Below are 20,687 nucleotides of genomic sequence, written 5' to 3'. Positions count from 1 at the left end.
GCCCTAGGGCTTGAGAAAAGCCCGACAGGCTAAAACCTAATATGTTATCGCATATGGGCATGTCTGATGTCACTTAATTCTACATTTTTAGATTTTGCACTTAAGCTTTATCAACAACTTTTTCTATCATCTCCATTATACAAGCTGTGGGAACGTATAGAAATTTTGGTTTCTCAGGAAACTAAAAATAGATGAAAAAGGCACGTTTTCTGCACAACATGTTGTTAAGGAAAGCAGATATTTATTTTTCTCCCTGGGGGAAAAATATTTTGATCAAACTATAAATTGCTGTACTTTTCTTTTTACATCCATACATAGAGGTACAGTGATGGAGAACTTGATGGGACTGCCACTAAATAACCACTGCTGAATGTTATTACTGCTCTTGTGCTGAGAATTTCTGAGCCCTGCTTTGTAACAAGGACTTATGAATTGTTATAACTAAAATATACTCTATTGTTCAGGATATGCCATATATGATATTTTTCTTGCACGTTGCAACAAACCCATTAAATCCAGCAGTCTACATGGTGGATGCTTCTGTATTCCGGACCCCGCTCATTTTTCTTCCCTCTATGATCCTTTTATATCATCTGTTCCCTACACTTTAACCGGTAAAAGGAGTTCTTACTGGATAATATAGTGAACACACACAGCAGTGTGTAAGGAATAGATCTGACAAATGCAAATCCAAAAAACCTGGTTTACATACAGAATATTCACGTTTACAAAACAGCAAAAGGAACATATTCTACTACATATTTGCATTTCCGCACTGCAGCAGAAAAGTTTTAATATACTAGTTAAACCTACAGTATAATCACCTACATGTCCATTATTATAAATGTCACATCGCTGTGGTATAAGTAATTAATTAATACCATATCTGTGTCCAAACAGCATAGCTTCTTTCACATGTAGCGACCTTTTTGAAGGGAATCTGTCAGTTGGACGAACCCTCCTATGCCGTCTATATGGGTATGCAGGTCACAGAAAGCTAAGTAAAATGATATCTTGATATCTGCAATCATAGAGAAATCCACATTTTCTTAATATGTAAATGAGCTACTAATATCTATCGACCAGACATAGATCTCCATGAAACTCTGCCTACAGAACTTACTTTAAATGAAAGGGGGAGTTATCAATTTGAGACATATAATGACTGACAGTCTGCTCTCCTGATCTAAATGTCTCACAATGATAATGCCTTCTTTTCTTTAAAATAGGCTCTGCATTCTGGGTTCAGATTCTCGGGGAGAACTATGTCCCGCCCATAGATCTTATCAGCTCATTTACATATTAAGAAAAATTTGATTCACTCTTGAATAAGGCCTTGGATTGATGATATCAGGGTATCACTTTATTCAATTTTTTTATGACCTTCATGCCGATAGAGATGGCTTACTTAGGATGGTTGATCCTACTGATGGACTCCCTCTAAGTGCTGCAATTCAGCTCCTGTAGAAGTGAAAACAGTTGCACTTTTTAGTTCATTCACTGATTATGTATTAACAGTGTCACATTTAAAAAAGACATTAAAAAAAACAAAAGAATAAAACAGCTGATTCCCTTGTGAGGTCACCTTGTGTTGGACCCCCACAGATCTGATATTGATGACCTATTCAAAGGATAGATCATCAATAAAGTAAGCCTGGGGAATCCATTCCTATTTGACCTACACCTTTTAGAACACTTGCTTTATTTAGACATAGTTTTTCAAGAACGGTTTTTATGTTATTTTCATGGATAGAACACGTACCCATTAAAGTCTGTGGGGTTATTTAATCACTTCCATGTTTTTTTGGCAGCAAAAAATTCTAGGAGACATGTCCACTGTTTATCAGAGTCAAGGACGAAAATAACCCATACAAGTCTATGGGTCCATGAAAATCAACTGATGGCATGAACATGCTGTCCGTGATTAGCTTTGTAATGGGTATGAGAAGCTTTATCATTTATGTTTCCCTATGTGAAAATCACTGATGAAACACTGATGATAAAAACTGACACACTGACCAAATGTTGATGAAACTTGAATCAAAAACACTTATGATACTTGTACTATTCTTTTGTGTATATGAAAAATCAGTGACATCTGAAGGAGGCCTCAGGCACAGACCATTAGAAAGGAGAGTCAAGAATAGGGATGGGCGAACCTGAACTGGAAAGTTACAGATTCGTATCGGACACCTAGTTAGTCATTGGTGTAAGGATAGGATGCAGCTGGAGTGAGGGACAGATAGTGACTGTGTGCATTCTGGCGCTGTGTGGACTCTGCACCCATATCTGTGGGAGTACTGTGCTAGTACTGTGCTAAAATCTGCTGTGTACTCTGCACCCATATCTGTGAGAGTACTGTCCTTTAAGCCTCTGTGTGTACTCTGCATCCCCCCACCTGTTGGCATTCTGTCTTTTAAGCCATTGTGTGTACTCTGCACCGCCCTGCCGGTGGGAGTACTGCCCTTTAAGCCACTGTGGGTACTCTGCATCCACATCTGTGGGAGTACTGTCCTTTAAGCAGCTGTGTGTACTGTGTACCCTCCCACCTGTGGGAGCACTGTGCTTTAAGCCATTGTGTGTGCTCTGAACTCCTTGCCTGTGGGAGTACTGTTCTTTAAGCCGCGGTGTGTGCTCTGCACCCATATCTGTGGGAATACTGTACTTTAAGCCACTATGTGTACTCTGCACCCCCCTGCCTGAGATAGGAGAAAGGCCTGTAACTGACATTATAAGTAGACCACAACCATGAGAGTCAACATAAGAAAACAAATCCATAAAATCACCTTGTCTGATTTGGCAAGATTTATTTTGCAAATTATGTTGGAAAATAAGTATTTGGTTACCTAAAAACATGAAAGATTTCTGGCTCTCACAGACCCATAACTTCTTCTTTAAGAGTCTCTTCTGTCCTCCACTGATTACCTGTATTAATGGCACCTGTTTGAACTTGTTATCAGTATAAAAGACACCTGTCCACCACCTCAAACAGTCACACCCCAAACTCCACAATGGTGAAGACCAAAGATCTGTCGAAGGGCACCAGAAAGAAAATTGTAGCCCTGCACCAGGCTGGGAAGACTGAATCTGCAATAGGCAAGCAGCTTGGTTTGATGAAACCAACTGTTTTAATCTTCAGCTGAGTAGGTGAGAGTAATGTGTGTAAGCATATTTTTCTACTCTTGGGCAATCATGTCTGTGATAATACTGTGCCAAAAACTGCTGTTTGTATTCTATAACCCATCTCTGTGTGAGTAATGTGCCTTTAAGCCACTGTGTGCACTCTGCAACCCTGCTTGTGAGGTAATGTAGGTCACTGTCTAGGTATGAAATTGATCAGCTTCTGTGGGAGAAATGTGGAAACATACTTTGTGGGTGAGATTTTTAATTGGATTGCCGGTAGCAAGCCTTGCTGCGGAACACAAGCTCGATCCAAAATCATACTACAAGCATTTAATTTGGAACGTACACTACTGGAGCAGACATTTTGAAGGTGTCAGGGCACTGTGCCCCATGCTCTGTGTGTGAAATTTGTAAGCTGCTTCTGAGGGGTACTCTATGCCATGCTCTGTGGGTGAAATTTGGAAGCTCGTCATGTAGAGGTTCTCTGCCCTATGTTTTGTGGGTGAAATTTGTAAGCTGCTTCTGAAGGGGTACAGTGGCCCATGCTCTCTGGGTGAAATTTTTAAATGGCCTGGAAGTAGCTTGCCTCAGTCTCTGTGAGGGCACTCTTAACATTTTTATGTTATTCATTTACTTCCTATTTTACCATGATTGCTATGGTGAAAGAACCCATTTAAGTAATTTCCCTATTCACTTTTGTTTGCAGGACAATTGCCCTGCTCTTACCGCCATTTAGCTTTCTTTTGCAGCCACCTAGCCCTGACTATGACCATTTTACAGCCATTTTAAAGCACCGAAGTTCGGGTCCCCATTGACTTCTATTGGGTTTGGATCCCGGGTCAAGTTCGGACTCTAAATAAACTTTTTACTGTATGTTCATTGAACCCGGGGTTTGCTCATCTCTAGTCAAAATCTTGTTTTCAAAGTATTCCTTTCTAAACTCTGACTCTAATAAACAACAAATATAACAGTTTTCATTACCAGGCAAATTCTTGTGAAAAGGATGTAACTGGCAAGTCGCAAAATGTGAAACTTATTTGTAACAGATTCAAGCCAATTTTCCTCACAGAAATGTGTGAGCTATGTTGGAGACAACCTGGCAAACCTCAGTAGCAATGACCTATATGAAGCACTATACATTATAATTCTCACTCAGAAAACTCTTAATCCCTTACTGACTACGGATTTGCCTTTTTATAGTAGTCAGTAAGGGATCTCATTTCTCAGCATGCTTTTGTTGCTGCACTGGCGATTAAGTAAATAGCACCCCTGATGAGCGGAAATTTAGAGGGGTTCAGCTCAATGGCTACGCTCCCATGATGGGCTGTTGGTGAGTTTTTGTTTGTTGCAGATTTTCTGTAGCATCTCTGCACCTATTATGTAAATTAGGTTTCTTTATGCTTTTTCATTCCGTTTTTGAGTACCTTTTTCTACAGGCATCTTTATCACATTTTTGATGCTGGGGTTTTTGTTTATTTTGGTGTCATGTCTTTGTTTTTGATGCTTACTAGTATTTGGCTTTAACAAAACTTTATATTACATGTGTTTTTTTATGCCTTTCTCCTGCGGAAACGCACTAAAGGTGCATGAGCGTTTTTTTTTTTCAGATTTTCCGCATCTAATGCAAATCTATGATAAAAATTAATACAGGAAACTCGGTATATCCCGAGAGAAATTGACACGCTGTGGATGGAAAACATGTACCACAGCTCAGTTTACACTGAGTTAACAATACTCAGAGTCAAAAACTTACCAAAACTTATCGTTGGCACACACATATAATTGACACCCTGCAGCACTGGCCACAATCAGATTTAACACTGCGGCATCTAGATGGTTAGTCTCTTTCCAACTAGACGATTTTCTGTTTTTGCGCTTTCTGTTTTTCCTATTTTTTATAACTACCTTCCTGCCTGGGATCGCTGGAGATTACTGTGTGTTTGGTTCTGTTTTTCCTCCTCTTTACCCAAGATCCTTATTATTTTTATTTTTCTGATGACCTAGCCATATGAGGGCTTGTTTTTTGCAGGACGAGTTGTACTTTTCAATGACTCCATCCATTTTATCATATGATCATATGATGTACTGAAAAACTGAAAAATAAGCCCAAGTGCAGAGAAATAATGAAAAGGTGCAATTCCGCAAATGTTTTGTTTTTCTATGTACAGCATTCATCAAACAGTCAAAATGACCTTGACATACAGTTGTGCTCAAAAGTTTACATACCCCAGCGGAATTTTTGCTTTCTTGGCCTTTTTTCAGAGAATATGAATGATAGCACAAAAACTTTTTCTCCACTCATGGTTAGTGGTTGGGTGAAGCCATTTATTGTCAAACTATTGTGTTTTCTATTTTTAAATCATAATGACAACCCAAAACATACAAGTTACCCTGACCAAAATTTTACATACCCTGCTGATTTTGGCCTGATAACATGCAGAGAAGTTGACACAAACTGGTTTGAATATATATTCATGTGTTCTTTCTGCTTTTTTTCTACAGGTGTCCTCACCACACAACACAATAACAATCTTCTCTAATTACTTGTTAGCTGTGTTTTATGCATTTTCTTGCTTATTTGATGCGATGTTGGTGGAGATATGAGGCAGAATTTTTAACGATTTTTTAACAGTACAGAAAAGCTTTGACTCTGAGCTTAAGAAGAAGAAGCATATAGAGAATAAATGCACCAAAACTGCATAGTAAAGCAGCGTCTTTAGATGCACCGACGGCAGAGATTTTATGGAATCACATTTGCTTAACAATTCAGACCTTGTTCACATGTAGCGTATATGTTTCATAATTTCTGCTGCTTTCTTGCACAGAAATGCACAGAAATTCTGCTGTTTAACTGTCCTAGCAAAGTGGATGTGATGTCATGAGAACTGTGCCCACTGTGCGTCAAAAGATGCTGCTGAACTTTGCTGTTTTGGTGCACTCTGACCTTAACTGAGGCAAGTGAGGCCTGAAGTTCTTTAGATGTTTTTGTGGGGTCTTTTATGACCTCTTGGATGAGTGATCACTACCCTTTTATGGTAATTTTGGTCAGCCGACCACACCTGGCAAGGTTCACTACTGCTTCCTTGTTTTCCCCATTTGTGGGTAATGGCTCTCCCTGTGGTTCACTGGAGTCTAAAAGCTTTAGAAATCACCTTTTCAAGACTGATAGATCTCAATTACTTTGGCTCTAATTTTTTCCGGAATATCTTTGGATCATGTCATGATTTTTAGCTTTTGAGGATCTTTTGGTCTACTTCACTTTGCGAGGCAGGTCCTATTTAAGTGATTTCTTGATTGAGAACAGGCGAGGCAGTAATCAGGCCTGGGTGTGGCTAGGGAATTTGAACTCAGTTTCGCAAAAATGTGATAAACCACAGTTAATTTATGTGTTAAGAGGTGGGGGAAATCACTTTTTCTCACAGGGCCCTGTAGATTTGGTTTTTCTTTCCCCTAAGAATAAAGACCTTCATTTAAAAACTGCATTTTGTATTTACTTGTGTTATCTTTGCCTAATATTTGAATTTATTTGATGATCTGAAACATTTAAGTGTGACAAACATGCAAAAGAATAGGAAATCAGGAAGGGAGCAAACATTCATATATATATATTGCTACTATAACATGTACATAACTAGAACTATATGTATAACTATATACATATAAATAAATGCTACTGAAGTGTATGAGGAAACACTGGATGGATACAAGACCTGTCCATTAACTGAGAAACAACTAGTCACCCAACGTTTCAATGTCATAAAGAGAAAGCTATTATTACAACTTGAGATGGATCAACTGCACTACACAACCACCCCACACGAAGACCTGGAAGAACAACATGTGCATCCCCCTGAAGATCCTGAACCAATCATTCAATTAGAGAGCACTGACACTGAGCTGAAACAGAAGATCTTAGATAAACTAAATAACATCAATACCGGAGATCGACTGCCAAGTCTCTGCAAAGAAACACCATAAGACAGTATGCTAGAAGATGCCAATAGAGCACTTCCATCAATACCTGCCACCACCATAACTCAAACTAATAAACTGATCTACGCTACTGCCTCAGCAATCATGGAAATGCTTGGCTATACAACCAGCAAGCACAACAGAAGTACCTGTCCCCCTTGGAAAAGAAGACTGGAGACAATAAATAAATGCAGACATCCAAAAGCGGGTCAAGAACATGAAGAACTGGACAGCACCTGGCAAAGACATGATCTACACCTAATGGCTAAAGAATTTAAAAGTGGTGCATGAACGCATGACAAAGCAGATGAACCAATGGTGACCTCTGCTATTCCAGTCATTACACCCCTGTCTATAATTGTAGAGAGTAGGAGAATCAACCTGGTTTGTCCTAAATCCAATTGTGTCCAAACATTGCAAACGTGATTGGCCTGGTGTGCTTATCGACATGACAGATGGGTGCAGGAACTGCCTGCTATTGACATGTTTTACTTGGGTTCTTAGTCAGACCAGTCAAGTGAAATCTGTGATTTGTGTGAAAAATCATGGATATTATTGGATCTGTGTGTTGAGTGCACCAACAGTACATTAATTGACAATTCGTCCATTTGAATAAGCCCTGAGGCTCAGGGCTGTTTAAGATATATGATGTGCCCCAGAGGCCGTGGGATACTCGGCGACGGGCCTCTTAACTTCAATGGGAAATGTCACAGTGGCAGTGACCCGGTCCGTGGCCTCAGGCGGTCATGTAAAAGGGGTTGAATTGAATGGGGATAAAGTTTATGTAGTGATTCGTGATGCCACCTGTGGTTTCTGGTCAGATTGACCAGCGCTGCGGTGTTGCTCCTCTGGGACAGATGTTGCGTGCAGCTGAGATGTTGAAGCCCTCCACAGGCAGAGCTGTAGTCCCAGGGCAGTAGAGATGAGTTGGTAGAGAGTGAGGTAGTGTAGAGAGGAAGATGTAGCAGTGCTGGGCGAGTGGCGCAGAAAGAATGCGGAGGACACAATGGCTTGCAGTTCAATGGGCTTTACTCACAGTTCAGCTGTACACACAGATGCCCGCTTCAGTGCTGCGTCCTCCATGTGAGGGGTCCAGCCAACTTCCAGATGAGATGAAATGCATTTTTCCAGCTTTCCCTGTCAGTGTGTGCCTTTCCTGGCCATCTCCAAACAATATACTGCTTTTCCCACCTTACTTCCACTCCAGCACTTCAACAGTTATCGTTCTGGGCCAGCAGCTGCGAATCCTGTTCAGACATTGCCGCACCGTTTTTGTGACTCTATATAGCCGCTGTCGTAGTTGTTTTCGTTCTGACCCAGAGTCAGATATGCCAGATCACTAGTGAGTGAATTAGGAGTTTTACGCCCTTAATTTACAAGCGCTTGGAGACAAAAGAGACTGCTCACATGGGCCGTGGGCAAATCACTTTATCTGACGTAATGAAATACAAGGCATTCTTTTATACCATTTACAACAATATGTAATTCTAGGGAGCTCATGTGGCCCCCACCATCACCCACCATCACCTCAGGGTCAATACCTTGTTTACAATGTACCCAGAACACGTTGTGGCTGACTATTGAGAACATATATGATAACAAGTATAGTCTCCTTGAAACAGAGACTAATAGTCTGCAGTGTCATAAGAATAATTCTAGCAATAATAGGCAAAAGGCAATTGAAGTATTAAAGGTAATTAAAGGGATATGAAGGCAAACCTTCTATATCACCGCCTTTCCAGTCGGACTAACTGTGGTTGGGGTTATGGTCCATAAAGTAACCAAAGCTATCGGCTTGCTAGTGGCACCCAAAAGAATGTGAACTAGGCTAGGGGCCGTTCCCTTTGCGACCAGTTTCTCCCTCCACCAGACCTGTAGTCAGCATGGATAAGGGGATCACGGGGAGTTCGCTCCAGCCGTGTCCCAGAATAACCTTCTTTCCTAGCGAGCTTCCCTTGTATTCCAATCCGTCCAGCAGCCTCTAAGCAGTAGAGCTGCTGCAGACACATCCTCCTGCTTTCCCTCCCTCAGAGGGATCTCATCTCACTTTCTATCCTGCTCCCGCTCTAAGCTACGCTCTACCCACCTCCCAGCACTCTTCGTGTTCCAAGCAAGGAGCCATAAAGGGTACTCTGCTACACTACTAGTGTGTGTGGGGCGTGGGTGTTGGAATCTGGTTGGGTGCACTGACCTTACCTGGTCATGGGGTACCACACCTCTGGGCGAGGTGCAGTACCTCTGTGGTTACTGGACCCTCAGGGGCGCCACATTCCTCCCTGTTGTGAATTCGCTTTCTGGCCTCCCCTGGTTATTACTGAAGGTAGTGGAGCTGGTCAGATTGACAGAGGGGTTGAAAGTTCTCATTCTGGGCTCCCTCTGGTGGTTACTGGAGGTAATGGAGCTGATCTGATTAACAGAGGCTTGCCACCTGATAATGAGGATGACGATTGGAGATCTGGGGTTTCAGATTGGGATTTAAGTCAGCCGACTCCCTCTATCCCTTCTGGTGATTTTCTTCTTGCCTCCTGAGGTCTGATGTTTCCAGCTCAGTCCCTGCATGTTCAGCTAAGTGTTCATTTGCTATTCTGATTGCATTTGATCTGGTTTTGTCTATCACAGTTTTGTGTGGGTCAGCCAGCTCCGGCTGGGGCTGTGCTGAATCTCCGTCCATATGTTACTGCTTGTGCCAGTTTGTTTTTGTCCCTTAATAGATTGGCCTCTTTTTGCTTTGCTTTCAGAATATACCAGAGTGCTGATATAGTGGGCGAAGTCGTGCGACTTAAGTGTTTTTTGCATCAGACGTGTTGGACTTTTGGCAGGGATTTTTGCGTGATTGCAGACAGTGTCTTTCCTTTCCTGTCCTGTCTAGTCAGTGTGGGCCCCATCATTTGCTCAGTCTATTTTCCTGCCTGCATTTGTGATTTCATCTTGTCTCACCGACAATATATGTTTGGGGGATATCTATTCCTTTGGGGTCTGCTCTGGGGCAGTTTAGATTTCCCCTTTCTTGCTTTAGGCTTAGTTAGCTCTCCAGCTGTGCCGAGGCATCTAGGATCATCGTAGGTACGCTCCATGGCTACTGCTAGTTGTGTGGATAGGATCAGGGGTCTGCAATCTGCTTAGTTACCAACCTCTCTGGTTTTCTGTGGTTAGCTTGGGCTTGCTCTCCTCCTCGGTGACCCAATCAAAGCACCCCCCTGTTAAACCCAGCACGTCCGCGGGCTGCAAATAAAATAAAAGATGTTACAAAAAGAACATACAAAAATTATATATTTTTTTCAAACAATACAGACTGCAGTCAACACTATATATTTCACTATCAAACTTCTCCTGAGAGAGGTACCTTTACTTTAAACGTTGCCTAAAAATAACTTTATTTTTACTACTTATAACTCTAGGTGCTGCCGGGTGACAACCGCTGACTATGGTTCGTCACCTGGTTCAATTTTTATTCAACAACTTCACATTTTTATTAAATATTACTACCAAACTATACTCTGTAGAAAATCTGTTTCTAATACTATAGCTATACAATACTATCAACTTTTTTTTAGACATTGTAAAAAGTGCTTCATTAAACTGCAATTATTCTTGTGAGAAGTGGACACTGTCCCTGCCTGGATGTCGTTCAGTGTCCCTCTTTGCTGGTGGAGGACTCGCCCTAAACCTCCAACGGTGGTCCTGGGTGAGCTGCAGGACTTGCTGGTACTTTCCTTTAGACCCAGTTTTCGGCCACACCCGTGGGTTTTTGCTCAGGTCTTAGGAAGTTGTGCAAGGATATGTCCTTTTTCTTTCAAAAGGTTCAAGTAAAACCAAGAGGGAGCACCTGAAGAGGCGCAAACTATGTACAATGCAAAGTTTTTGAATCACTCCAAATTCATGATCGCTCAGTCTCTGTATCAGAGCAGGTTAATGCCAAACTGAGGCAACTAGAAAAAGAAAAAACAACGAAGGCAAACAGTGCCAATACCCTCTCGGGTAACTGTCCATGATTTTAAAACGTTCCTACTGGTGGCCCCTGCATGGGGTGGATGAAGCAGGTTTCTTACTCTGCTTCCAGGGTAGGACTTCCGGGTATCCACTTCTGGGTGGCATCACCCATTGATGGTAGTCCTCCTGTTGAGCTCCTCCTGGTGGAGCTGGGTTGATGGCTGCTTGGGATGGTGAGGCTGCAGCCTGTTGGTGGATTGTAGCTGCCTGGAGTTCCGGTCTGGCAGCTGGTGTTACCACTGCCTGGGGCACAGGAGCTCTGGTGTGCACCTCCGGATGGTTGACTCCTGTGGATGTCGCTACCCTTGTTCTGGCAGGTGCATAAACAGTAGTGGGGGCCAGAGCTGCCATGGTGATTGGTGTCCTCTCATGCTCATAGGCTGCAATGAATTCCTCAGGGATGTGATGTACGCTAAGAGCGTACCAGCTGCGTAGTCCCTCATGGCGGGTGAAGGTGACGTAATCCCCCCTGTATAAATCACGGCCTGGGTGTCCTTCCTGAGGTGTGCCTCCACATCCCGGCAGCTAACAAATAAATCTGAGATTCCCTGGGGGTCCTGGATGAAACCAAATCCCTTATCCAGATTGAAGTTTAGGACTCTGCCCCATCCTGCCGAATCGCGCTGTCCGTACCGCCCTGCGTGGGCCTGGAGTTTTCCTTGCAGGTCCGGACCAAGCACGGCCAGCCTGCGCTCCTCCCGCTCCTTTTGCTCTGATGGCAGTTTTTCAATTTGCCACTGGCAGAACTCCTCCCTGGTGAGGTCCTCCAGGCAGCTTTTACGTATGGAGGACAGTAGCGGGACCGCTAGCGGTGATGGTTCCTCCCCCCTTGGAATGGTGTCCCGGTCCCAGGCCAGATCTAGCACTACCTGCCCAGGTTTTGGAGCAGACGAGGGACCACCGACGACAAGCAGGGCCTCCCTGGGTGTAGGGGCAGCAGCCATACCTTGTACCTCCTGAGGATGAGAGCCGATTTCAGCAGCGGGCATCAGGACTGCCAGGTCAGCAACCGCAGCAGTTGCCGATGGCAGTGAAGTCGCTGCAGGCACAGCGTCAGATGGAACCAGTTTCGGGACCTGTGCAGCAGCGTCAGGTCCGGGCAGAGATGCAGCCCCCTTCTGGGTGCGCTGCCCCCTCAACTCTAGAAAAGGCCGCTTCAGCCGCAGGCTGTGGTCCAGCCAGGCTATCTCCTCCAGCTGCTTTTGATCCATGGAGTCGTCCGGGCCAGAGCCTTCCACGAATGCGCTGGGGCTGAGAGGCTCCTCTTTCCCGCGCTATCCTGGTCTCTGTCCTGCTTCCATGATGGCGGCTGGGGGTTCTGGTTTCTGCTTGGCCCTTCTTCCTGCCACTGAGCTTTGCTCCTCCTTTTTGGAGCTGTGCATCCTCCCTTTTCCACCATGCCAGGCCAATATCCGAACCCCTCTGGGGTTAGCCATGTTGCAATTGCATAGAAATTCAGGCAAGGGAGGCCCAGAACAGTTTGCGCTCTTTTTGGGGCGCCGCCCATGATGGCACACCCCTCAGCATTGCTCTGGCAGCCATTTTGAGAGTCCATTTTACAGTCTATCATTTTGGTTCTTTTGCACATTTTCAGCAATTTTAAATGTAATAAATCTTCAGCACACAGGACCCGGTGACACTGGGCTTCGGCATCCTTTTTGTGACGCCAAAAGTGACGCGCCCCAGAGGCTGTGGGATACTCGGCGCTGAGCCCATTAACTTCAATGGGAATTGTCACAGTGGCAGTGACCTGGTCCGTGGCCTCAGGCGGTCATGTAAAAGGGGTTGAATTGAATGGGGATAAAGTTTATGTAGTGATTCGTTACGCCACCTGTGGTTTCTGGTCAGATTGACCAGCGCTGTGGTGTTGCTTCTCTGGGACAGATGTTGGGTGCAGCTGAGATGTTGAAGCCCTCCACAGGCAGAGCTGTAGTCCCAGGGTAGTAGGGATGAGTTGGTAGATAGTGAGGTAATGTAGAGAGGAAGATGTAGCAGTGCTGGGCGAGTGGCGCAGAAAGAATGCGGAGGACACAATAGCTTGCAGTTCAATGGGCTTTACTCACAGTTCAGCTGTACACACAGATGCCCGCTTCAGTGCTGCGTCCTCCATGTGAGGGGTCCAGCCAACTTCCAGATGAGATGAAATGCACCTTTCCTGCTTTCCATGTCAGTGTGTGTCTTTCCTGGCAGTCTCCAAACAATATGCTGCTTTTCCCACCTTACTTCCACTCCAGCACTTCACAGTTATCATTCTGGGCCAGCAGCTGTGAATCCTGTTCAGACAACGCCTCACCGTTTCTGTGACTCTATATAGCCGCCTTTCCAGTTGGACTAACTGTGGTAGGGGCTATGGTCCATAATGTAACCAAAGCTATCGGCTTGCTAGTGACACCAAAAAGAATGCGAACTAGGCTAGGGGCTGTTCCCTTTGCGACCAGTTTCTCCCTCCACCTGACCTGTAGTCAGCGTGGATAAGGGACTCACGTGGAGTTCGCCCCAGCCCTATCCCAGAAGAACCTTCTTTCCTAGGGAGCTTCCCTTGTATTCCAATCCGTCCAGCAGCCTCTAAGCTGTAGAGCTGCTGCAGACACGTCCTTCTGCTTTCCCTCCCTCAGGGGGATCTCATCTTACTTTCTATCCTGCTCCCGCTCTAAGCTACACTCCGCCCACCTCCCAGCACTCTTCGTGTTCCAAGTAGGGAGCCATAAAGGGTACTCTGCTACACTACTAGTGTGTGGGGTGTGGGTGTTGGAATCTGGTCGGGTGCACTGACCTTACCTGGTCGTGGGGTACCACACCTCTGGGTGAGGTGCAGTACCTCTGTGGTGACTGGACCCTCAAGGGCGCCACATATACGTCAGGATGCATATATACAGACATACATTAAAGTGGTTGTCTATTCTAAAATCACAATTCTGCAGTCACTTTGTGTGACTGCAGACTTGTGAATCCTCCCAGAGCACGCATTGCACGCTAAGTGGATTTGACGGTGTCAGTGCCAAGAATGGCAGTCATGTGAGTGCAAGTATGTGATATGCATATTCCTCTACCGAATCTGACTAGACTGTTTCCAGCGCTCTTGATGCAAGTATATTGTGTAAGGCTGGAAATATTCTAGTCAGATTCTGGCCGGGAGTATGCATATCACATACTTCTTGTCACATCTGGCATTTCCTGCACTGGTATCAGTGAATCCTCACAGCATACAGTGTGTGTGCTGGGAGGAATCACACATCTGCAGTCACACAGATTTTAGACCATACAACTCCATTAGGCTGGTTTCACATTTGCGTTTTTTTTCGCGGTAATTTAGCGCTAAATAGCGCATGCGGTTTTTTTTTCCTATACTTTGCATGGGATGCGCTTATGTGCGCATACACATGCGTTTGTACGCGTTTTACCGCGCATGCGTTTTTTTGCGGTATGCGCTCGGGCTCACAAAATGCAACTTGTTGCATTTTTTGTGCGTCCGATTTGCCTCAAAAAAACGCATGCGCGCGCAATGCGTTTTTTACAGCAAGACACCCATTATAAGTCTATGGTGAGCATATGTGCGCATTGGCATGCTTATGTATGCGTTTTTTTGCACATGTGTTTTTTTTTTTTACCATTAGTTTAGACAATGGAATTTAGGGGTTTGGGTAAAGTTAGGGTTAGGGTTAGGGTCAGGGTTAGGGTTAGGGTTAAGTATGGTTTGGTTAAGGGTTAGGGTCAGGGTTAAGTATGGTTTGGTTAAGGGTTAGGGTCAGGGTTAGGGTTAGGGTTAGGGTTAGGGTCAGGGTTAGGGTTAAGTATGGTTTGGTTAAGGGTTAGGGTCAGGGTCAGGGTTAGGGTTAGGGTCAGGGTTAGGGTTAAGTATGGTTTGGTTAAGGGTTAGGGTTAGGGTTAAGTATGGTTTGGTTAAGGGTTAGGGTCAGGGTTAGGGTTAGGGTTAGGGTCAGGGTTAGGGTTAGGGTTAGGGTTAAGTATGGTTTGGTTAAGGGTTAGGGTCAGGGTTAGGGTTAGGGTCAGGGTTAGGGTTCAGTATGGTTTGGTTAAGGGTTAGGGTTAGGGTTAGGGTTAGGGTTAAGTATGGTTAGGGTTAGGGTTAGGGTCAGGGTCAGGGTTAAGTATGGTTTGGTTAAGGGTTAGGGTCAGGGTTAGGGTTAGTTAGGGTTTGGGTTAGGGTTAAGTATGGTTTGGTTAAGGGTTAGGGTCAGGGTTAGGGTTAAGTATGGTTTGGTTAAGGGTTAGGGTTAGGGTTAGGGTTAGGGTCAGGGTCAGGGTTAGTAGTCATGGTTTGGGTTAGTGTGAGGGGCCACCTAATGTTGGAAAAAAACGCAAACGCGGTAAAAGCGCACTAAAAACGCATACAAACGCATAAAAACGCTGCGTTTTTTTCATGCATGCTCATAAAAATGCTTGAAAAAAAACGCAGCAGTTGTATGCTTTTGTATGCGTTTTTCAATGCGTTTTTTTGCGGGAAAAACGCGCTGCAAAAAAAAAGCAAGTGTGAAACAGGCCTTAATCGGTTACCATATTTGATTGCATTACAATGGCTTATGTCAAAAAACTAAATATTTAATGCTTGTGTCTTGTGCATGATGTTGTGTGCACAGTGCATTCTAATAGACTCTTGTATGCTTTTATTTGCAACATACAGTTTGATCAGATACCAGATACAAAGGTCACATTTAAGTCCCGTTCAGACCGCCATATTTTTGATCAGTTTGCTTTCCATGTGCTCATCGGGTCACACACTGATCCAATAGTATCCTGTGCATCCCAATAATGTCTATTTACTGAGATAATGAGTTTTAGGTTTTCATTGGCTGTAAGTCATAATCATCAACATTAAGAGAAATAAACATGTGAAATAGATCATTCTATTTGTAATGACTCTATATAATATATGAGTTTCACTTTTTGAATTGAAGAACGGAAAAAAATTAACTTTTTGATGATATTCTAATTTTGTGAGAAACACTTGTACTTTTCCTCTGATTGTTCCAATCCTGGTTTTTGCTTGCACATACCGAGGTAAAAAACTCAGAAAAATGCTCAATGTGTGCACGTGGCCTTAAGGCAGGGATGTCAAACTCAAATACACAGAGGGCCAAAAGTAAAAGCTTGGGCGAACCTTGATATTTATTAAAAAAATGTCTACAATTGAGGAAATTTTTCCTTATCAAATATAACTATAAACTTTTTCATAATCAAACCAACTTAAAGGGTATTATTCCCACGAAGAAAGTACATTTTAATTAATAGATCTTAGAAAAAAATAATGGAATAATATAATATTTTATGTAAGAGCAGTAAAACGCATAGGGTCCAATGTTCTAATTTAAATATGTGCTAACAAAGGATAATAAACCTTGAATAATACAAACAATAAAGTACAATTCAAAACAAACGTGCCTCCAAACACAGTATCATGCCCCCAGAGTGAATTCCTCCACAGTACTCCCACACACACGATAGGATGACCCTACTGTAACCCCTCCCTCAATCCCCCCCGACAAAGAATTGTGACCACATCAAAGTATGATTCTCCAACTGTAATCCTCACACAGCACAGCTCATACAGTATAATGGTCACAAAAACGTGCTCCGTACATTATTATGGCCCCAAATAGTGCTCCACACGGTATAGTAGGCCCCATATAATGCTCTATACAGTAAAATGGGCCGCTTATAATGCTCCATATAAAAGGCCCCACATAGTATTCCATTTAGTATAATAACCCCACATAGTGCTCCATAGAGTATAATGTGCTCCATATGGTACTCCATACAGTATAATGGGCCCCACATAGTGCTCCATACAATATAATAGGCTCCACATTAAAAAATATAAATAAATACTTACCTCTGCTCATTCCCCCACTGCTTCAGTCTCTTCATGGTGTCTTCAGATCCTCTGCACATGTCAGTACAGCAGTCAAGTTATAATGATGTCATCAAGCCCACTGCACTGAGACGTCAGATACAGAGGGGGGAATGATGAGAGAGGGAACATCAGCTGTTTCTCCCTCCTCCATCATTGCTTTCAACTATATCGGTATCTTGGATGCCAGGGGACCCGCCCAGAGTGGCAGGCCAAATAATCTCATACAGAGTTTGACATATGTGACTTAAGGTATTATTTTTGTTAGGGTCGTGTCCCCTACAAGGTGCTGTGATTGATTTGAACTGTCTCTTTATGGTTCATTTAATTTCTTTGGCTGAATAGTAAATATCTAAATGGCTTATAACCAACATTTATCACCTAATCAAAGGATAGATGATAAATATTTGACCACTGGGGGCCCAACAGCCCAGACATCCGCTGAAATAAGTGGTAGGGTGAGAAAGAGGGCATAGATTTGAGTTGTTAGAACTCTCAATATTATTTGAGGAAGACGTAAAGTGGAAGGCTAAGGCAGGCAGGATGGCTGGAGTGGTTTGACAGGTGTGCAACCTGGTGTAAGCGTGGGGTAATTAAATAATTTTTTTATATAAAAATGTAAGTAATTAAATATTCAAATAAAGAAATAATATATCATCCTAATGTAAGCCCACTTTACAGGTGGTTTGCATGCTTTTGATGTTGAAAATGGAACCAAAATACCTGGTCCCGGCCCAGCGCCCATAACATGAGTAATGGCATGGCACACAGTGAGATCCGGGGCTTACTCGAGCTGGAAGCCACCAGCCTAGTGGGAAGAGGCCAAATGAATGTGTGTGATGAGAAAAATGAGAAAATGGAAAAGAAGAAGCATAGAGGATAAAATGGTGGGCTGAAGGGATGACAGAACAGGTGAGAGGTGAGATGAATGTACAATTTTTTTTTTTAAACATACCATATTTACTATTCTGTGGGGTTTACAGAGACCCTAGAGCACAATAAGGAACATTCAGTTTGCAGAGAATTACTATGTAGCAAAACGAATTTCCCTGTAAAACCTGTGCAATTTGGCAAATTAGAATCTTGGCAGATTTGATTATCTCTAAGTCTTAGATACTTGTTGTATATTTTTGGGATTTTCCATTACCAGCTGGTATTTTCAGGCAATTAATTTAGCACCTCATTCATGCAGTAGATTATTTATGAGAATTTTCTAAACACATTTGCTGAAGTACAGCATTTATTTTTAGCCTGTGAAATACTGAATATCAAAAACAATAAATTGCAATCATCCACAATAATTTAATAACCAACTAGTGATCTCTGTTAATAGATTTAGTCTTAGCAGATTAAAACAAAAAAATCAGTGCTCTATGGCATTGTTCGAAGAGAATTGCAAAAAAATCCATATTCAATAAGAATTAAATTCCATGCAAATAAAATGAAATAATCTCTAGAGACTTATCTTATTATAAGTGTCATACTTGTCATACTTTACATCCCTAGATCAATGAAAGTGATTAGCTGCCTGTCACATAACAAAGTCTGTTTCTCTTAACACCATATTCATTCTGTGGGTGGGACTGTTGGGGGGAAGTTACAAGTAAGATCATTAGGAACCCCAAGTGCTATCCAGCCGTTGCTGGGATCTGTGGTGCTGCCCCAGTCAAACAGAATAAGCTTTCCAGCATCATCTAAGGAGTAACTATTGGAGCAGTTCCACACCCTACTTGAACTTCCAACATCCTGCTGGCAGCTCCCAGTTATTGTTCTTAGTTTAATCCTGGTGTACAGGCAAATTTTTCCAGATCTGTTTATACTGATCTTTAGAGAGATTTTTTCTATGTCTTTCTCTATAAATCCTCCTTAATTCAAATCCTGCCTGTATGTCTTAGCATTTATATGACCTCCTGGTATCTGATTCTGGCTATGCCTCAGAACACGATTTTGCCTTCTGTAGCCTTGCCTCATTTTATTGTCCAGATATTGACCCTGAATAGTTTTGGCAATCCTTGGCTCAGACTCACTCCTACAGACCGGCAGCTATTTCATGGATCCAAACCAGGGGGCTCTGTTGTAAGTATAGATTACTGTGCAGGTGTTAAAGGGTGAAGGCTTGGGTTCCTCTGGGATGTGCTAAACAAAGTGGTTATTGCCATTTCTGTTCAAGGTAGTCTTTTTGACCTGATGACTTCAGACAGAATTTAGATGCAGTCATTGGAATGACAGAATTGTCCACTCCTAAGTAATAGTCCCACATAGACATTTTCCATAAAATTGCAATAGCGGAGTCAGTGGGCTTCAACCTCCATTAGTTTGCTGAAATAGAGGACGAGAAACCCATTTTCTCACTATAAAAGTTCTGAAGACGTGGACATTAGTTTTTGAGCAAAAGCATTTCTTAATATATAAAGGATCGGATCACATATACAGTTCCTGTCATACAATGCCTAAAGTTGTGTTTGGTTTCCTACCCAGTTTTGAAAGTTGAGGTGTGCTTTACACCAGACCTTTGAGGATATCCTGTTATATATATCACCAAAACATTGCCAGTAGATTCTAAGTGTCTGCTAAGTTTGCCCCAATCATGCTTTTGCTTGTTTCTTCCAATTTTTGCAGTCCTTCTGCAACCATTAAATAGGATCTGTATTTTCAACAAACTTTACATAAATCAATAGTACAAGTAAATATAAAAAAAACTTTATAATATCAGACAAGTATTTTCCTCCCACCTGTTCCAAGTTACTTGCAAATTAAGAGATAGAGATTGCAGAAAGAAAAACTGGTAAAATGCAGAATACCAGATCGATAATGGACAAAATTTTTTTTTTTTAGCATTATGAATGTATAGTTTCTCTTAAAGCATTTATGTCATGTCGCTGGTAGGATGCTGTATAACCCAAGAAGCATAACCTGCCCTGTGTTGTACTGTCTTGATATCCCATGTGAACGTCCAAATAGGCTAACATTGGGCCAATGCTGTCTATTTTGCACATGGACAGCACACTGGCAAAAAATGTGCAAGTCTAAGCTTACACTTAGGATAAGGCCACAAGGTACAGTTTTGACACAGTCCTACATGCAGTTTTGCAAAAAATAAGCATGGTTTTGAGTTTGTTTTTTTACTGCATAACCAAAAATTAACCCTTTCGCGCCAGAGCCTGTTTTTGCCTTCGTGACCAGGCCAATTTTTTCAATTCTGACCAGTGTCACTTTATGAGGTCATAACTCTAGAATGCTTCAACGGATCCCGGTGACTCTGAGACTATTTTCTTGTGACAAATTGTACTTCATGGTAGTGGTGAAATTTCTTTAATATGACTTGCATTTATTTGTTAAAATAATGGAAATTTGGCGAAAAGTTTGAAAATTTTGCAATTTTCAAACTTTTAATTTTATGCACAAAATAGTTAATAAATAACATTTCCCATATGTCTACTTTACATCAGCAAGTTATAAGGGTTAAAAGTTGACCAGTGATTTCTCATTTTTACAAAACAATTTACAAAAACATTTTTTTTAGGGACCACCTCACATTTGAAGTGAGTTTGGGTGGTCAATATGACAGAAAATACAAAAAAGTGGCACCATTCTAAAAACTGCACCCTTCAAGGTATTCAAAACCACATTTAAGAAGTTTATTAACCCTTCAAGTGCTTCACATGAATGAATGGAATGTGGAAGGAAAAAATAAATATTAATTTTTCTTTCACAAAAATTTTCCTTTAGACAG

At 42.4% G+C, this 20,687-nt stretch overlaps 1 protein-coding gene across 2 annotated transcripts in view; it reads left to right on the top strand.

Annotated features, from left to right (window-relative positions):
• Positions 1 to 20,687, top strand: part of HTR4 (5-hydroxytryptamine receptor 4) — a 303,659-nt gene that overhangs the window by 222,592 nt on the left and 60,380 nt on the right. The window lies entirely within an intron of this gene.

The sequence above is a fragment of the Dendrobates tinctorius genome, unplaced genomic scaffold, assembly GCF_039654945.1.
Source record: "Dendrobates tinctorius isolate UK_male_01 unplaced genomic scaffold, ASM3965494v1 ptg000043l, whole genome shotgun sequence".
Lineage (NCBI taxonomy): Eukaryota > Metazoa > Chordata > Amphibia > Anura > Dendrobatidae > Dendrobates > Dendrobates tinctorius.
Note: the sequence above shows the minus strand (reverse complement) of the source record. Positions and strands in the feature narration are given on the sequence as shown.